At 35.8% G+C, this 11,653-nt stretch overlaps 2 pseudogenes; one reads left to right on the top strand and one right to left on the bottom strand.

Annotated features, from left to right (window-relative positions):
- The first annotated feature begins 1,633 nt into the window (after window positions 1-1,633).
- LOC138838597 (U6 spliceosomal RNA) lies at window positions 1,634-1,733 on the top strand (annotated as a pseudogene).
- Window positions 1,734-2,407: 674 nt separating this feature from the next.
- Window positions 2,408-3,121, bottom strand: LOC138838587 (ankyrin repeat domain-containing protein 49 pseudogene; annotated as a pseudogene).
- Window positions 3,122-11,653: the final 8,532 nt, after the last annotated feature.

Here is an 11,653-nt window from a genome sequence, read left to right on the forward strand (position 1 = left end):
GAAGATATTGCATTGATACTTTTTATATTCTAATATATATTCTAAACCTAATTATTTATATTCCAATCTATTTATGGGAATAAATGTCAATATATTTGTCAAATTATCAATTCTAGTAAGATTCACTGTATGAAATTTAAAATCAGCACATATAAATATAAAATATATAAGTACATATAATATAAAAATTGTTTTGCATTGTTGTGTTGTGTTTAGGGAATCAAAGGCAACTCTGTTTTAAAGTATTATTCCATTTTCTCTACCTCAGTTTTTGGTAGAGTTAGACTTAAAGCTTTACCATTTGTAGATATGCAGCCTAGAAGCGAGAGGAAACACTGTGATTAAAACATTACAAATTTAAGGCCTAATATCGAGGAGAAACATATGGACTTCTCCAGGAGCTATTGCAATATTTAGTGATAGAATGTCAGTAGTGTAAGTTCCTGCTTGGTTGGATGATAGACAGGTCAGGACAGTAGGTAATCATGCATATGAACAATTCTTTCACTTTCCTGGCTTTAGCTACTTTTGAAATGATATGTATAATAAACAATTATGTTTTGATAAAATACCTTCCATTCTGAACAATTCTGTCTGAACTGTTCATCTCTCTATGATCCCTTGTAACTAAGATTATTTTTGTTCCAGTAAGACAATCCATGCTGTCAGGGTAAGATATTCTGGTTGGTCTGTTCCTACATGGAAGAAAGGTAAAGGTTCAGTGTCAACGTCTACTCCATTGGGGTCCCTGGGTAAGGGTCACAAAATCACCAGGACACAGGGGATGCAGAGTGCAAACAGCAATTGTCATTGCATGCTGTGCTTTATTGTTAGTGGGTATTTAAAAACTAGCAAGCATACTTTTTGCCAAGATTTGGCCAGAAAACATTTACACAAAAAATTTCCACAGATACATTTTTACTTAACCTATAAGAGAACGTCTAGGTATATTATTATCTAAACTATTTTAGAGCAAGCTCAAACCATTTCTCCAATCTCAGGAAAATGCATGACCAGCTGTTCATCTATGCTTAAGCAAGCAGAAGAGCCACTTCCTCAGCTCCCAGGAGTCTGTGACATGTTTTGAGGTAGGAAGAGGGAACATTTTCCCTCTGTATCCTGGCGTTCCAAGAGCTTTCCTAATCCCAAACACAGTCCTCAGATAATCCCGAGGCTGGAGCCTGCATCATTCTGCCACCTCAACATAGACCCTGAGTCTTCACAGTTCAGGTAGACATTTGTCCCAGCAAGACCTCATTTGGGAAATTTTAAGCTGCAGAAAGTTAGAAGTAGCTCTTAAGCAAGGCTTACTTTGAATCCATTAGCTCCACAAAGCTAACTCAGTTGATAAATAAGTACTTGAAAAGCCACCACCTTTGGACTTAGCTGTAAAGGCTTCAAAGTATGATCAAATTTAAAATGAAAATGACAAAATAGTCATTGACAAAAAAATTGTAAATGTGAGCAATCAACCAAACTATATAAGTTTTTTCCACTGTACACAGAAATTTAGAGAAATAACATCAATAGCATTTTTAGGAACAATAAGGGTTCCTTGTTACAAATAGGCAACCATGGATATATGCCTGTATAAAGATTGTATCATTACGTACTTAAATTTTGAGGATACTGCATGCTTCAGCAGCAGGTCTACCCAAACTACAACAATACAGAGATTAACATGGCACTTGCACAAGGATGATATGAAAATTTGTGAAGTATTCCATATTTTTCATTCTTCTGATGCAAGAAATGAAAAACAGTTATTAAAAAGTTGATTACAAAAACACAAGTGTAACAATATATGTAATTCATAGAATTAAAGGTTAGTTTGACATCAGTGTATTAAATTTTCACCTTAGAAAGGCCTTTACATAGCATAACCTTTACAAAACTTGAAATTAGATAATATTGCTATTTTATCCCAAAGAAATAAAATAATATAAGAAACTATGAAAAAAAGGAGTCTTAAAATTCTTCTATATGGAATGCAATCTGAAAGGTCACATTTATTAATGAATCTATACATTATATAACAATGTAGAATTCAAAGTATTATATCTAGGAGAGAATGAAATAGATTATGGACATTACACAAACATAGATATACTTTTTTCAGAAAAGCACCCGGAACATCTTTAGTTTCTATACTATTCATTTCAACAGATAAGTTAAAATTATTTCTGATTTAAAGAATCACAAACTCTGCAGAGATCATTACAGATATATACAAACAACTCTTGAATACATTTTGATATCAAAATCATGCAATTCACTTGGAAGAATACCATGGAATACATAAATTTTTATAGTAAGATATTGCTGTTGCTTTGTATTGTGAAAAAAATTTGTAGGGACACAAAAGATGGACTGGCATTTTTGAAATTTAAGAAACTTAACCAAACCATTACGACTTAGGAGAACAATTTGTACAGCCTTCGACAACTTTAAAAGGTAGTGATACATACTTACCCTTTTGGCAATATCAAATGCAGGTTCTTCAAAGTTGTTTTTCAGACCTGGTTTGATATAATGGTTAAACAGAAGGAGATACAGAGTATCTTTGCTATTTCTATTCCCAGCAGCAAGATGCAAGGAGGTCAATAGGCCTTTAGTTTGGGGATTGGTATCTGCATCATGATGAAGTAATAAAGAAGCCATTCTGGTATTATTCCACATATAAGTACTGTGCAGGGGTGTCCAGCCATTCAGAGTTATTGCATGAATATCTGCCTTGAGCTACCAACTCATGGACAATGTCTAAGTGTCCACTCTAGGCTTCCCGATGAAGAGGGGTATACTCATCCTCATCCCTAGTATTCATCTGGGTGGCCTTTTTGGAAAGTAGTGTTCACAGTAAGCCAATAAATTTCGCCATCCCAAAGAAGAAATTTGCTTGGATCCTACTCCATTGTTTTCTTGCAATTGATACAATTCCTCATTTTTTCATCTTGTTCCTTGTCTTCGTCAGAATTGCCTAACCAGAGATTTTGAGTACCAGTGGGAATGAGGTGTCCATATATTTCCCCAATAGTTCACATTGGTTGAACTGGTCAGAAAAAAAAACTGGTGAATTTTCTGCATATGCTTTTTCACCATGATTTATTTTCTCTTTTTCCATTTTTACTATTCTAAATTATTCTAACTGGAGAGTAGTGAATTATATTGAGCAGAGGAAAGATTTTCCTCAGTATTCAAAGGTACAGACTGATAATCAGGACCAGTGGTGTCTTCCTGTGCAGCTTATTCTAGGAATGAGAAAATAGGAAACAATGCCTTCTATGTAAATGATTTGGGAAATACCATGTTATAGTTTAAGAGAACTCACTATTCAACATATGGGATTTAAGAGCTTTCTAGTAGCTTTCTAATGTTGATATCAAACATTAGAAAAAATGTATAATGCAGTAGTAAAATAGAAGTCCTTTGTATGACTAACTAAATTCTTTTTTTTTTTAAAGACACTTGTTTTCATCTAAAAATAGGCCTATCTATTGTCTTCAGGTAATTTTGATGATTGAAGATGCTTAATGAGAAGTCAAAATGTATTACTAGTCCTTTGCTATCAATTAAATTTCTCTTTTTCTTCTTGGAAAATATAATGATCAAAGCAATAGTTCAGAATCAGCAAGCAATAATTCAGAATCATGCTTCAAGTGCAAGTGAATCACCATTAAGTAATCCTCGATTCCATTTTCCACAAAGTTTTGTTACAGATACAATCTGCCTGCCTTCTCTAGCTGTTTTCCTAGCCTGGATCTATTCCTTCATTTTACAGGAAAAGTGTGATTAAACTGATTTCAGTCAGATCTGTTAGTAGAATTATCAAATATTAAGATTCTTTTTTTTAAAATTAGTTGTGGGGCCTGACCTGTAGACCTGGGCACTGTCCTTGAGCTCTTCAAATCAAGGCAAGCACTCTACCACTTGAGCCACAGCATAATTTCTGGATTTTTCTGTTCATGTGGTGCTGTTTTGGGAAATGGCAGAACAGAAAGTGAAATGATGCAACCAAAAATATAAAAGCAAAATAAATCAGGATAATTATGGAGCAATCATATTGTCTATGAGAACCATAAAACAGAGAGAGGAAAAGAGATACAGATGTGCAATGACCTAGCTAGCCACAAAATCCATGCTTCTACTCAATTTACAGAGCAAACAAGTTTTTTTTTTATTTTTAAAAAAAGATGGAAATAGAATTTATGTATTTACTTGAAATTAGTAAATACATTGTTAGTTGCCAACATAAAGAGACATAACTTTGACCAAATTACAGATAAAAAATTTTTTTTTTCTTTTGGTCGGTCGTGGGGCTTGAACTCTGGGCTTGGGCGCTGTCCCTCAGCTCTTCAGCTCAAGGCGAGTGCTCTACCACTTGAGCTACAGCGCCACTTCCTGTTTCCTGGTGGTTTATTGGAGATAGGAGTCTCATGGTCCCTCCTGCCCGGGCTGACTTTGAACTGAGATCCTCAGATCTCAGCCTCCTGAGTAGCTAGGATTACAGGCTTGAGCCACCATCCCCCGGCCAGATAAGAACCTTAATCCTTGGTCTGGGAAGGTGGCTCAGTGTAGAGTGCTTGCCTTGCAGCTTACTACAGTGGAGACACTACTTTCCAAAAAGGCCACTCATATGAATACTAGGTATGAGGATAAGTATAATCCTCTTCATCGGTAAGCCTAGAGTGGACACTTAGACATTGTCCATGAGTTGATATCTCAAGGTAGATATTTATCCAATAACTGTGAATGGCTGGACACACCTGCACAGTGCTTATATGTGGAACATATTGCAACAGCACACACACACACACACACACACACACACACACACACACACACACACACACACACACACACACAAACACACAAATCATCAGATTTCTTCTTAAGTATTTTTTGTGTATGGTCTTAAGAAGAAATTTACATTACTAACCTGAATTTCTGACAGAACAATATAATCACTGTACATCTTGCTTCTATATTCTCAATATTAAATTGCTATCTAAGTATGTGCAATAGATAAGTATAAGAAAAAGTAGGAGCCACACTGGTGGCCAATGTCTTTATTCCTAGCTAATCAGAAAGACAAAATCTGATGATTGTGGTTTGAAACCAGACAAAAAAAATAGTCCATTAGATTCTGGTTTGAAAGTAACCAGCAAAAGCTAGAAATGGAGCTGTCTTACAAGCAGTAAAATGCTAGCCTTGAGAAAACTAAAACAAAATAAATAACAAATTCTGAGACAGAGCCAGGCCTTGAGTTCAAGCTCTAGTATTAGCACCAAACTAATGAATGAATGAATGAACTAAAAATAAATTAAATGTTCACATGTGGAGAGACAGGGAAAATGTAACCACCGTGGTGAGTGGATTATGTATTATTTTGTAAAAAGGCAAATTATCATTTTTCCTAATCACTAATATTTTTTTGGACATACATTGTTTTTTTAATTGTGAAAATACTGTACAGAGGAGTTACAATTACATGGGCAAGATAGTGAGTACATTTCTTATCAAGCATTCTAGCCTCCTCCATTGTTTCCCCTTCCTATCCCTTTCCATCCTCCCCACCCAATCCTCCCCGCCTTCCCTTCTCCCCTCTCCTCCCACCCCATGCAAAAGGGTTGAAAAGTTCGTTTTCGACATAACGACTTGTACATTTCACTGTTGCAATGGGTCTACCTGTATGGACATAATTTGTATCAGTAATACATGAGTGTCTTCGAGTAGTTCGAATGCTATTAGAACTTAAGTCTACTTAGAATTAACATATACATCTATGACAGTTAGTGAGGACAAATAGGCCTGTATTATATTCAGATATTCTGAGCTTTCTACTGGTGCATTTTGTTTTCCTTTCTCATAGGATACCTAGTGAAATATCATAATAATTTGGTCCTCATATCCCTTAGGTTCTTTTCTTTTCTTTTCTTTTCTTTATTTTTTTATTTTTTTTGTGAACATACTGTACAGAGGGCTTACAATTACATGGACAAGATAATGAGTACATTTCTTATCAAGCATTGCAGATTCCTCCTTTCTTTGCCCTTCACATCCCTTCCCAACCACCCCCGCCCCCCCCACAATCCTCCGCCCCCCCTCCTCCCTTCCCCCCCTGCACCAAAGTTGTAAAGTTCATTTTCGACATGACAACATGTCCTTCTCATTGTTGCAACGGGTCCAACTGTATCCTTAAATGACTTGTTTTTCCCCCTGTCCTCAACAAATTGTACCAACATCAAATATAGTGAAAGCAGGGGTTATACTGTGGGGGAGGGACATACAAAGCAGCAAAGAAATAATCTTATAAATGCGTTGGAAACAAATGCATGAAAGAAAAAAAACATTAAAATACATATCTAAGGGTTCATTTTCCTAACATCACATTATCTGACCTTTTCGGCTTGACTCATACATATACTAGATATCGTTAATAAGGGAAACCATGGGACCTATGTTTCTTTGGGCTTGGCTTACTTCACTTAATATAAAATTTTCCAAGTCTTTCCATTTCCTAACAAATGGGGCAATGTCATTTTTTCTGATGGAGGCATAGAATTCCATTGTGTATATATACCACATTTTCTTGATCCATTCATCTACTGAGGGGCATCTGGGTTGGATCCATATCTTAGCTATGGTAAATAATGCTGCAATAAACATGGTTGTGCTGGTAGCTTTAGTATGGTCTTCTTTGTAAACATTTGGGTAAAAACCCAAAAGTGGGATTGCTGGGTCATAGGGGAGCTCCATATGAAGTCTTTTGAAGAACCTCCATACTGCTTTCCAAAGTGGTTGAACAAGTTTACACTCACACCAACAATTCAGTAAGGTTCCCTTCTGTCCATATCCCTTCCAGCATCTGTTGTTGTTAGAGTTCTTGATTTTTGCCATCTAACTGGGGTGAGATGGTATCTCAATGTTGTTTTCATTTGCATTTCTTTTATGTCTAGGGAGATTGAGGATTTCTTCATGTGTCTATGGGCCATCCTTCTTTGTTCTTCAGAGAAGTTTCTCTTTATGTCTTTAGCCCACTTATTTATTGGACAGTTGTTTCTTTGAGGATTTGTTGTTGGGTGATTAAATTCTTTAAGTTCCAAGTATATTTTAGATATGAGACCCTTGTCCATTGTATGGCTATTGAAAATCTTCTCCCAATCTGTGGGCTTTCTATTGATCTTGCTTGCTATGTCCTTTGCCATGCAGAAGCTCTGAAACTTCAGGCAATCCCATTTGTCCAACCTTTCTGTGATTTGTTGTGTTTCTGGGTCTCTATAAAGAAAATATCGGCCTGAGCAAGGAGACCTAAGGATTCTCCTACTCCATCCTGTAATGTTTTCAGAGTGTCTAGTTTGACACCGAGGTCTTTGATCCATTTGGAATTGATTCTTGTGCCAGGTGATATATAAGGATCTAGCTTTAGTTTCCTATAAGTAGTTAACCAATTTTTCCAGCACCATTTACTGAAGAGGCTGTCTTTCTTCCATTCTATTATTTTAGCTCCCTTATCAAAGATTAGTTGGCTCTAGGTCTGTAGGTTCATTTCTGGGTTTTCAATTCTATTCCATTGATACTGAGGTCTGTTCTTATGCCTGTACCAAGCTGTTTTGTTTACTATGGCTTTATAGTAGAGTTTGAAATTTGGTATTGATATTCCTCCAGTAGTGTTCTTTCCGTTGAGGATCGTTTTTGCCATTGGGGGTCTTTTTTTGTTCCATATGAAATTTTAAAATGCCTCTTCTATTTCCTTGAAGAATGAAGTTGGAATTTTGATAGGTATTGCGTTGAATTTGTAGATAGCCTTGGGAAGTATTGCCATTTTCATGATGTTAATCTTTCCAATCCAGGTGCATGAAATGTTTTGCCATTTTCTAAGGTCTGTTTTTATTTCCTTTTTCAAGATTTTAAAGTCTTCATCGTAAATGTCCTTCACTCCTTTGGCTAAATTAATTCCTAGGTATTTTATTTTTTGTGGGGTTATTACAAATGGAGTTACTTTCATAATTTCAGCCACACATTTCTCATTGTTGGCATACAGAAAAGCCATTGATTTAGGGGGCTTAATTTTATACCAGGCTACTTTGCCAAAGTTTTGAATCAGCTTGAGTAATTTGGGAGTGCAGTCGATGGGATTCTTTAAATACAAGATCATGTCATCTGCAAAGAAGTAGAGTTTTATTTCTTCTTTCCCTATTTGGATCCCCTTTATGTTTGGATCTTGTCTTATTGCTGTAGCTAGGCATTCTAATACTAGATTGAAGAAACGTGGAGAGAGTGGACATCCTTGTCTTGTTCCAGAGTTAAGAGGAAATGACTTTAGTTTTTCACCATTAATATAATGCTGCCTGTATTTTTGTCATATACAGCCTTTATTGTATTGAGGAATGTTCCATGGATTGCTAATTTTTCGAAAACCTTCATCATAAAGGGGTGTTGAATCTTGTTGAAGGCTTTTTCTGCATCTATTGAGATAATCATGTGGTTCTTATCCTTGCTCCTGTTGATATGATGAATTATATTAATTGATTCGCATATATTGAACCAGCTTTGCATTCCTGAAATGAATCCTGTATGATATGGGTGTAGGATTTTTTGGATGAATTGTTGAAGTGGATTGGCCAAAATTGTGTTGAGAAGTTTTGCATCAATGTTCATCAAAGAAATGGGTCTATAGTTTTCTTTTTAATGAGTCCCTGCCTGGTTTTGGGATGAGGATTATGATGGCTGCATAGAATGTGTTCGGTAGTGAATTTTCTCTTTCAATTTCATTGAAGAGTTGGAGGAGTATTGGTGTGAGCTCTGCTTTGAAGGCCTTGGAGAATTCCGCTGTAAAACCATCTGGTCCTGGACTTTTCTTACCTGGGAGGTCTCTTATTGCTGTTTCTATTTCAATGCTTGATATGGGTCTGTTAAGATGGTTTAATTCATCTTAGTTTAGTTTTGGCATGTCAATATTCGCTAGGAAAAGGTCCATTTCTGTCAAGTTCTCAAACTTCTTAGTGTAACGTTTTGAGAAATATACCCTTATAATGTTCTGAATCTTGGTTGTTTCCGTGGTGATGTTTCCATTCTCATTTCTGAGTTTCTTTATTTGGGTGTGTTCTATTCTTTTTCTGATAAGATTTGCTAAGGGTCTGTCAATTTTGTTAAGTTTTTCGAAGAACTAACTCTTTGTTTTGTTGATTCTTTCTATAATTTTTTTTGGATTCTAATTTATTTAATTCTGATTAAATTTGAATTATTTCTTTCCGTCTACTGGATTGGGGTTTATCTTGCTGCTCTTTTCAAGGAGGTTTAGATATGTCATTATATTGTTGGTTTCAGATCTCCCCAATTTGTTGATGTAGGAGTTAAGAGGTATAAACTTACCTCTGAGTACTGCCTTTGCTGTGTCCCAAAGGAGCTGGTAATTTGTGTTCTCAGTTTTTTTGAATAGCATGAACATTTGAATTTCCTTTCTAATATCTTCCATGACCTACTGGTGATTCAGTAGTGTGTTCTTCATCCTTCATGTGTTACCGGCCTTTCTTTGGTGGCTTTTGGTGTTGAGTTCTAGTTTTATTCCCTTGTGGTCAGAGAGAATGCAAGGTATAGCTTCAAAGTTTTTGAATTTGGACAAGTTTGCTTTGTGGCCTAAAATGTGGTCTATTTTAGAAAATGTTCCTTGGGCTGCTGAGAAAAACGTGTATGTTGATGCTGCTGGGTGAAATATTCTGTAGATGTCCGTTAAATCTTGTTGATCTCTGCAGCTGTTTAGATCTGTGGTTTCTCTGTTTAGTTTTTGCCGAGTTGATCTATCTAGTGGGGAGAGTGGTGTTTTAAAATCCCCAGCTATTAATGTCTTTGGATCTATGTGGGATTTGAGGGAAAGTAGTGTTTGTTGGATAAATTTGGGTGCTACATGTTTTGTTGAACAGATATTTAAAATTGTAATATCCTCCTGCAGGAGAGAACCCTTAATTAGTATGTAGCGACCTTCTTTATCTCTTGTCACAAATTTTAATTTGAAGTCTATTTTATCTGATATTAGGATTACAACTCCTGTCTTTTTATGGGGGCCATTTGCTTGGTGGATTTTGTTCCAGACTTTAACATTGAAAATGTGTTTGTTTTTATGGGCAAGATGTGACTCCTGAAGGAAGCAGATAGAGGGAACTTTTTTTTTTTTTAATCCAACTAGGCAGTCTATGTCGCTTAATTGGAGAGTTAAGTCCGTTAATGTTGATAAAAAGGACTGAGAGGTATTTGGGACTTCCTGCCATGTTATCCACCTTCTCGGGGGCTGCGAAAACTGGGTTCTTTCTATGGTTTTTGGATTCTCAGTTTGGGTGCAGTTTCTTGGCCTTTATTGTGGTCTTGTTGGTTTTCTATGTGTACGACATCTTTAAGAATCTTTTGCAGGGCTAGTTTGGTGGAGATATATTGTTTCAATTTTTCTTTCCTATGGAAGGTTTTTATTTGGCCTTCAGTTATGAAGGAGAGTTTAGCTGGGCACAGTATTCTTGGCTGATATTTGGGTTTTTTTAGGGCATGGGATACATCATTCCAGGCTCTTCTTGCTTTGATTGTCTCTGCTGAGAAATCTGAGGTGATTCTATTTGGTTTTCCTTTATAGGTGATTAATCTTTTCTCCTTCACAGCTTTAAGGATCTTTTCTTTGTCTGAGTTGATCCTGTGTGGATTATAATGTGATGGTGGGATGTCCTATTCTTTTCTGGTCTATTTGGAATTCTAAAAGCTTCTAGTATCTGAATAGGCCTGTCTTTTTGCATGTTTGGGAAGTTCTCTGTTAGGATCCTGTTAAATTTCCTTGACCATTAACTTCCGTTTCTACGTGCTCCTCTACACCCATTATCCTTAGCCTTATCACTAATATTTTATTTGAACTTTATTGTATAATAAACCCTGAATTTCCCTTGTATGTAAATGTGTGTGTACATGTGTGCAAATATGTGTGTATGTGTGTGTGTGTGTGTGTGTGTGAGGTTGCAATGTTGCTTGCCAATGAGAACAGAGAGACGCTGAAAAGAACTGCTTTGCAATGTTGTTATTTATCAGTGTTCCGTACTGTCATTTCAGTGAAACCACCCTTCTGTACATTTTATTCCTCAAATAATAACATCATCATTATTAAAGCATTTACAACATTAAGTTAGATAAAAGAGATCACTTTCAAGCTCTTTGTATATGTTAGGCAAGAAGATACACATATATTTAAGTAGTAAGTTATTGCTGTAAGATGACTGTCAGTAAAAAATATGTATTTGATCTCTTAAATTGGCTATACTTTTAAGATATACTCATGGAGTGAGTTTGACTGACTTGACCAAACAGGTATTACACTCTGGTTATTCCTGTGAAACTCAAGGTGCATAAACTCTTTCCGGATTTCGGTTGAAAATAACTTTATAAGATAGTATCTATTCACACTAAGAATAAATCTCGTATTTTTTAGGTTTGAATATCCGATCATATTGACTGAAAAACAGCATTGTGGATATGTTTGTTATATATACATTGCAAAAACAAATAAACAAAAAAAGCATGTGTCACCTCCAGATTGTGGATGCATTTTAAGTTGTATTTTACATACAAAGGTTTCTTCATTAATAGTTCTTTTGTGGGAGTAACTATCACAAATTTAACAAAT

This window comes from Dipodomys merriami, unplaced genomic scaffold, assembly GCF_024711535.1.
Source record: "Dipodomys merriami isolate MVZ:Mamm:240054 unplaced genomic scaffold, mDipMer1.0.p SCAF_284, whole genome shotgun sequence".
NCBI lineage: Eukaryota > Metazoa > Chordata > Mammalia > Rodentia > Heteromyidae > Dipodomys > Dipodomys merriami.